Genomic DNA, 8477 nt, shown 5'->3' on the forward strand with positions numbered 1-8477 from the left:
CCTTTTTCCTCTAAACATAACGATGGTCATTATGGCCAAACAGTTCTATTTTTGTTTCATCAGACCAGAGGACATTTCTCCAAGAAGTACGATCTTTGTCCCAATGTGCAGTTGCAAACCGTAGTCTGGCTTTTTTTATGCCGATTTTGGAGCAATGGCTTCTTCCTTGCTGAGCGGCCTTTCAGATTATGTCAATATAGGACTCGTTTTACTGTGGATATAGATAATTTTGTACCTGTTTCCTCCAGCATCTTCACAAGGTCCTTTGCTGTTGTTCTGGGATTGATTTGCACTTTTCGCACCAAAGTACGTTCATCTCTAGGAGACAGAACGCGTCTCCTTACTGAGCGGTACGACGGCTGCGTGGTCCCATGGTGTTTATACTTGCGTACTATTGTTTGTACAGATGAACGTGGTACCTTCAGGCGTTTGGAAATTGCTCCCAAGGATGAACCAGACTTGTGGAGGTCTACAAAAAAAATTCTGAGGTCTTGGCTGATTTCTTTTGATTTTCCTATGATGTCAAGCAAAGAGGCACTGAGTTTGAAGGTAGGCTTTGAAATACATCCACGGGTACACCTCCAATTGACTCAAATGATGTCAATTAGTCTATCAGAAGCTTCTAAAGCCATGACATCGTTTTCTGGAATTTAAAGTTTAAAAGCACAGTCAACTTAGTGTATGTAAACTTCTGACCCACTAGAATTGTGATACAGTGAATTATAAGTGAAGTAATCTGTCTGTAAACAATTGTTGGAAAAATGACTTGTGTCATGCACAAAGTAGATGTCCTAACCGACTTACCAAAACTATAGTTTGTTAACAAGAAATGTGTGGAGTGGTTGAAAAACAAGTTTTAATGACTCCAACCTAAGTGTATGTAAACTTCCGACTTCAACTGTAGATATACAGAGGTATAGATATATAGATATATAGATATATAGATATACAGATATATAGATATATAGATATATAGATATATAGATATACAGAGATATATATATACAGATATATAGAGATACAGATATATAGATATATAGATATATAGATATACAGATATATAGATATACAGATATATAGATATATAGATATACAGATATATAGATATACAGAGATATAGATATATAGATATATAGATATATAGATATACAGATATATAGATATATAGATATACAGATATATAGATATACAGAGATATAGATATATAGATATATAGATATATAGATATACAGATATATAGATATACAGATATATAGATATATAGATATACAGAGGATTGAACTTTAATCTGCCTACTACTGTATACATTCACAACCAAATTAGTTTTTCTCTAACTTTTATGCAAAATTTGGTATTTTATGCATTTATTAGGTTTTCTACACCATTCTTTAATTTCAAACACATCACAAGGTCTTAAAAAAGAGGACTGTGTATCTGAATATTTCCATACTTAGCACTTAGCCTATGCAAATAGCCTTTATTTAATAATTTAACATTTCTAGTATTATAAAATGACAATCATTTAACAAAATCTGGACAGAACAATGGTAATTGAGAGAGAGGGCAGTGTATGGGAGATAGGCCACAAAAAATAATCAGTTCTGCACTGAACAGAAGTGAAACGTGGGCTAGACACGATTGCTTATTTATTATGACTTTCGCTTAAATTACAAAAAAAAATTGTCCCAAAATAAGGAATAACATTTACTGTGTCTTAGGCCTACGACAATTACGCACCAAATATGAAGTAACATTAGTTGACAGAGAGGCTACTGAGGCTTAGACTACTTAGGTTATCCCAGGTAGGTCTCACATCCATCACCCAGGGAGGTTTTAACACACCTGTCTCATCTCCTCTCATCCCAGCCGATCACTCACTCACTCACACACACTCACACACACACACACACACACACACACACACACACACACACACACAGAGCGTGGCTCTGTGGCCCAGTAGTTCGCGTCTACGTCGCATCCAGAGAAAGGAGGGCGAGCCGCTAGAAGACGGAGGGGAAGTTCATCTACAAGGAGGCAGTCAAATGCTGGATATTGACGTAAACGTTTTCCCGAAGACTCCAACTTGCGTAGCCATCGCTGCAATCAACAAGGCAACGAAATATATACAAGAAGAATCGAACAAAGTCGAATAATTGCTCTGGGACATTATTTAATGATGGATTGATCGTTTTTCCAACGCGGAATTCGCGTTGTGCGACTTCTCTATGGCTATTTCTAATTAGGCTACCACTGAATGAGGTATACTAATTCTACCTGTTCATTCTTGGGTGGATTGTTTTTTTTGTTTAAAACGCTTGTTTTAGGCGTTGATGATTTAAAACAAAACATTTAATATATTTATAAGGGCATAAAAGGAACAATAAATTAATTGTGTCAGGTGTCGCTCCTAAAACCAGAAAGGGAATCTCTCTCTTTTTGACAAAGGAGTGGATATACGAGAGATAATAATTCCACATTAGGACTTGGACTACAGTTGCCACAGCAGAGACGTTTGGACACGACGCCGGTCCGGACTGCGGGATGTATCTGTGAGAGTTGACCCGATATAACGCAACTGTTTCGGCCGGACTCATTGGGAGGGGGAAGTTCATGGAGGTTATTAGTGGGACCCGCTATGATGGACGTGGTGGATGAAACCGAAGCGTTACAGAGATTTTTTGAGGGTAAGAACAATACACATTTATTTGCAATATGGGCCATGTTAATTGGGTTTGTGTTTAAATTTAAATGTGTGTAGGAACTAGGCTTAACGAAGAAAGGTCCCGGGTTGCACCTGAATGAATAGCACCCTCTTTACCAAAACGCACGCAACTCGTTTTGTAATTTTCTTCTGGAAAGAAAAACTGTGTGAAATAGTTTGGATATATTGTTGTTCTTCTCATTCGTTCTCATATAATAATACATGTATTATAGGCTAATTGTAATATTATCTAAAGCGTTCGCCATTTTCAATGGGCTGACGATGTTGTTACTGGAATAGGGCTATTTAATAGGCTACAGGCTGCAAACAAAACACAGTTTGTTAAATGTCTTTTCAACTTCGTTCCCTCTTTGTGTCCGTGACTATTGTGGCAGGTTTTTGTATTGAAACATCAGCGTTTGAATAGCAGGCCTGTTATATAAACTACATGGTTAGTCCAGTGTGTATGTACTTTAGTGTACAGTTACTTTATGTGATGAATAATCATGGATGAATTTCAGAGCTGATAGTTCGAACATGAAGAAGAGTAAGCAGGCTGAACAAGGAAGGTAGATTACGATTTTCCTGGGACCTTTGGCCCTTGACCTTGGCCCCTAGGCTATATAGAAAAAGGCTCTTGAAGATGTCTTTGATTTGAATTGTTGGGAGTCCCTCAAATAACTAAATAATAATTAATAATTAATAACTAGACTGAAAAGAGTTAGAACGTAAGCAAAGTGTTAGGAACAAATGTGATGCTGATGAGTTGCAGGAGTTGGAAGACAGAGAGAACTGGGAGTTCTGAGGAGAAAATAAGGTGGGGTGGGGTGGGAGGGTGGGGTGGGGTGGGGGGGGGGGGGTGTAGGAATGCAACATGAAGATAAATGGTGTGTTTTGCAAAGGGGTAAGCAGGGGTACAACGTGTGAGAGAGCAACCCAGACAGAGCGATTTACTGTTTGACATAAATCCATAGATGTTCAGTCTCAGGTATACATCTGTGGCCAACTGTGTCAACTGACATATGTCATTTTACAGAGGTTGTGGTTGTTAAAAAAATGAAATTGTTGTACTAAGTTGAAAACTACATTTCATACTTTACTTCAGTAAGAACTACATTTTTCTGGCATCCCCACCAGTCAAGATTTCTAGTTGTTGTGGGGTCAAATGCAGGTTGTAACATTGTCACTTTGCCAGGAGCATAGTGCGAACTGTAACGTTTGGTGTAGGAGGAATAATGGTCTGGGGCTGTTTTTCATGGTTCGGGCTTGGCCCTTTAGTTCCAGTGAAGGGAAATCTTAACGCTACAGCATACAATGACATTCTAGACAATTCTGTGCTTCCAACTTTGAGGCAACAGTTTGGGGAAGAACCTTTACTGTTTCAGCATGACAATGCCCCCATGCACAAAACGAGGTCCATACAGAAATACTTTGTCGAGATCGGTGTGGAAGAACTTGACTGGCCTGCACAGATCCCTGACCTCAACCCCATCGAACACTTTTGGGATGAATTGGACTGTCGACTGCGAGCCAGGCCTAATCACCCAACATCAGTGCTCAACCTCCCTAATGCTCTTGTGGCTGAATGGAAGCAAGTCCCCGCAGCAATGTTCCAACATCTAGTGGAAAGCCTTCCCAGAAGAGTGGAGGCTGTTATAGCAGCAAAGGGGGGGGGGGGGGGGGGGACCAACTCCATATTAATGCCCATGATTTTGGAATGAGATGTTCGACAAGCAGGTGTCCACACACTTCTGATCATGTAGTGTATGTATTACTCGTTGCCCTATATAACTAATGCGTATTACTCGTTGCCCAATATAACTAATGCGTATTACTCGTTGCCCTATATAACTAATGCGTATTACTCGTTGCCCTATATAACTAATGCGTATTACTCGTTGCCCAATATAACTCATAAGGTATTACTCGTTGCCCAATATAACTCATGCGTATTACTCGTTGCCCTATATAACTAATGCGTATTACTCGTTGCCCTATATAACTCATAAGGTATTACTCGTTGCCCTATATAACTAATGCGTATTACTCGTTGCCCTATATAACTCATAAGGTATTACTCGTTGCCCTATATAACTCATAAGGTATTACTCGTTGCCCTATATAACTAATGCGTATTACTCGTTGTCCAATATAACTAATGCGTATTACTCGTTGCCCAATATAACTCATAAGGTATTACTCGTTGCCCAATATAACTCATGCGTATTACTCGTTGCCCTATATAACTAATGCGTATTACTTGTTGCCCAATATAACTCATAAGGTATTACTCGTTGCCCTATATAACTAATGCGTATTACTCGTTGCCCTATATAACTAATGCGTATTACTCGTTGCCCTAAATAACTAATGCGTATTACTCGTTGCCCTATATAACTTATGTATTACTCGTTGCCCTATATAACTAATGCGTATTACTCGTTGTCCAATATAACTAATGCGTATTACTCGTTGCCCTATATAACTCATGTATTACTCGTTGCCCTATATAACTAATGCGTATTACTCGTTGCCCTATATAACTCATAAGGTATTACTCGTTGCCCTAAATAACTCATGCGTATTACTCGTTGCCCAATATAACTCATGTATTACTCGTTGCCTTATATAACTCATGCGTATTACTCGTTGCCCTATATAACTAATGCGTATTACTCGTTGCCCAATATAACTCATAAGGTATTACTCGTTGCCCAATATAACTCATGCGTATTACTCGTTGCCCTATATAACTAATGCGTATTACTCGTTGCCCAATATAACTCATAAGGTATTACTCGTTGCCCTATATAACTAATGCGTATTACTCGTTGCCCTATATAACTAATGCGTATTACTCGTTGCCCTATATAACTAATGCGTATTACTCGTTGCCCTATATAACTCATGCGTATTACTCGTTGCCCTATATAACTAATGCGTATTACTCGTTGCCCTATATAACTAATGCGTATTACTCGTTGCCCTATTTAACTCATGCGTATTACTCGTTGCCCTATATAACTAATGCGTATTACTCGTTGCCCTATATAACTCATGCGTATTACTCGTTGCCCTAAATAAGTCATACCTGTCAAGAAATGTAGTTTCTGCGTGGTCAAATACAGTGTATAAAGCAAATAAGACAGATTCATTGTGTATGTTTGACCATTGGGGAAACCCATATAAGAGACAGCGCCACTAAGTTGCAGTGATTGATGTGACTAATGTGAATCAGACCTTCCCAGCAGTTGATTGATGTGACTAATGTGAATCAGACCTTCCCAGCAGTGTGTCATTGTGTAATGTTGTGTTGAGACACACAGTGTCAAGTGTTTAGAGAGACAAGACCATAAAGACAGAATATGCATCTCAAATGGCACCCCATTCCCTATTTAGTGCACTACTTTTGCGCTATATGCGGAATGGGGTGCCATTTGCGACACAGATAGAGACTGTAGCTAGTGCGTAATAAATTAGGTTTAACACATTATGATAGTATATGCACTGTTGACTTGACTATATACAGTCATCCATGACTGTCAAGTGCTCCTTAGTCTCTACCACTCTGACAATCATTTAGAATGTTTACATTCTTTCTTTGGGAGTGAGAGAGAGAGTGAGAGAGAGTGAGAGAGAGAGAGTGAGAGAGAGAGCGAGAGAGAGAGTGAGAGAGAGAGCGAGAGAGAGAGTGAGAGAGAGAGCGAGAGAGAGAGTGAGAGAGAGAGCGAGAGAGAGAGTGAGAGAGAGAGCGAGAGAGAGAGAGAGAGAGAGAGAGAGAGAGAGAGAGAGAGAGAGAGAGAGAAAGTGAGAGAGAGAGCGAGAGAGAGTGAGAGAGAGAGAGAGAGAGGAGGAGGAGGAGGAGAGAGAGAGAGAAAGAGAGAGAGGAGGAGAGAGAGAGAGAGAGGAGGAGGAGGTGAGAGAGAGAGATGTTCTTTAAGACATTAACTCTTTCCAGTGTATTTTTTATTTTACCCTCTTTTTCACCCCAATTTCGTGATTGCGATCTTGTCTCATCGCTGCAACTCCCCAACGGGCTCGGGAGAGGTGATGGTTGAGTGAAACATGACCAGCCAAGTTTCTTAACACCCGCTCACTTAACCCGGAAGCCAGCTGCACCAATGTGTCGGAGGAAACACTGACGTTCAACTGACGACCGAAGTCAGCCTGCAGGCGCCCAGCCCGCCACAAGGAGTCGCTAGAGCGCGATGAGCCAAGTAAAGCCCCCCCCAGCCAAACCCTCCCCTAACCCGGACGACGCTGGGCCAATTGTGCGCCGCCCTATGGGCCTCCCGATCACGGCCGGTAATGACACAGCCTGGGATCAAAATCAAATCAAATCAAGTCCCGCCTCTCCCATCTCCTCATTGGTTTTCATGAGCATATACCCACGTGAGTGATTGAAAGATGAACTGAGGTCCACATTCCAGACCAGTTGGTGGCGGTAATGCACCTTAAAAGTTGGTTGCCAACCGCCATATAAAGTCCACAGAAGAAGAAGAAGAAGAAAACTGACGGAGGAGAGATTACTAGAAACGACCTTGGTTTACCCTTTTATCTGTGGATTAATTGTCGGAGTAGAGGACCGTGTGCATTTCAGGTAAAATAACAACCCGATGTTTATATCCCAGGACAAATTAGCTAGCAACAGCAAGCTAGCTAGCTAGCTAAATTGCCATGAGTGTTTAATGCTTTTCGACCTGTCCCCAAATTAATATAGTTGGTTCAGAGTTCGTTTTGATACTTCAACCTGCGTGTCCTGATCGCGTCTGGTGTGGATGGACAAAATCAACATGCGCGCGATGGCGCAAGTGGTCTAGTCAGCATGTAAAAAGAAAAGGTTCCTGGAGGAACCTTTAGTGGTTCTTCAAATTGAAACTGTGGGGGAACCTCTATAAGTTCTTTGAAGAACCCTTTAAAAGGATTCTTAAAATAACCCCTTTTAATGGATCCTCGAAGAACCTTTTGAAGAACCTTTTGGGGTTAATTTTTAAACCCCTCCCCTATTATTATTATTATTCTAATTAATAATATGCATAACAATAACACAATATTTTAGTTGTCAGTATTTATTATGATTTTAGTGGCAAAGCAGAATAAAAAAATCAAAATATGAGGTAAACTCCCAGCAGTGGGTCCAGTGGAAATATCCTCTGGCGTGTTGATGTTTAATGTGTTGATGTTCTCCGTATCCATAGCCAGAATGATTTTGCAGTGCATGGGGATCGAACAGGTTTCCTGTTATATTCAGAGGTGTAGGGAGTCCAAAAAATTGTAGTTATACAGATGATTAACAAAACGTGCACAGGGCAGTATTCATACCTTGGTTTTTGTGGAGAATGTGAATGAAAAAAAAAACTGTTTTGATAATGGTTTTCATACACATACCTTGTCCATAATGTAGAGGGCTATGGATTATTCATTGAAGAGGTAAAGGAGGAGTGTCATGAATGTCTGCGGAATGCGGTAGGCCAGAGTCAAGCGCAGGACACAGAATGAAATGAAAATCTACTTTACTGAATAGTAAAGAAACAAGCAAAGCCTCCAAACACAGGGAGGAGCAAACCCGCTCACAAACGACACTCATAACAAGTAACAAACACGCACAACACACAGTGGGAGGGAACAGGTTAAATAGGGAAGGACATAATACTATAATGGGAAACAGGTGCGCAACACGAGACAACAACCAGGTGAACATAGAAATATAAAACATAGATCGGCAGCAGCTAGAATTCGAACGCCGCAGCCCGCCCGAACCAGAAAGAAGGGC

General features: G+C 40.4%; 1 pseudogene across 1 annotated transcript in view; it reads left to right on the forward strand.

The window, feature by feature from the left end:
* The first annotated feature begins 2262 nt into the window (after nucleotides 1–2262).
* The window catches only part of LOC311148591 (myelin regulatory factor-like), a 62815-nt pseudogene continuing 56600 nt past the window's right edge, over nucleotides 2263–8477 (forward strand). The window contains exon 1 of the transcript XR_014615652.1: nucleotides 2263–2687. The product of XR_014615652.1 is annotated as a myelin regulatory factor-like (transcript). The remainder of the gene's footprint in view (nucleotides 2688–8477) is intronic.

This window comes from Coregonus lavaretus (genome assembly GCF_964263955.1).
Source record: "Coregonus lavaretus genome assembly, chromosome: 21".
Classification (NCBI taxonomy): domain Eukaryota; kingdom Metazoa; phylum Chordata; class Actinopteri; order Salmoniformes; family Salmonidae; genus Coregonus; species Coregonus lavaretus.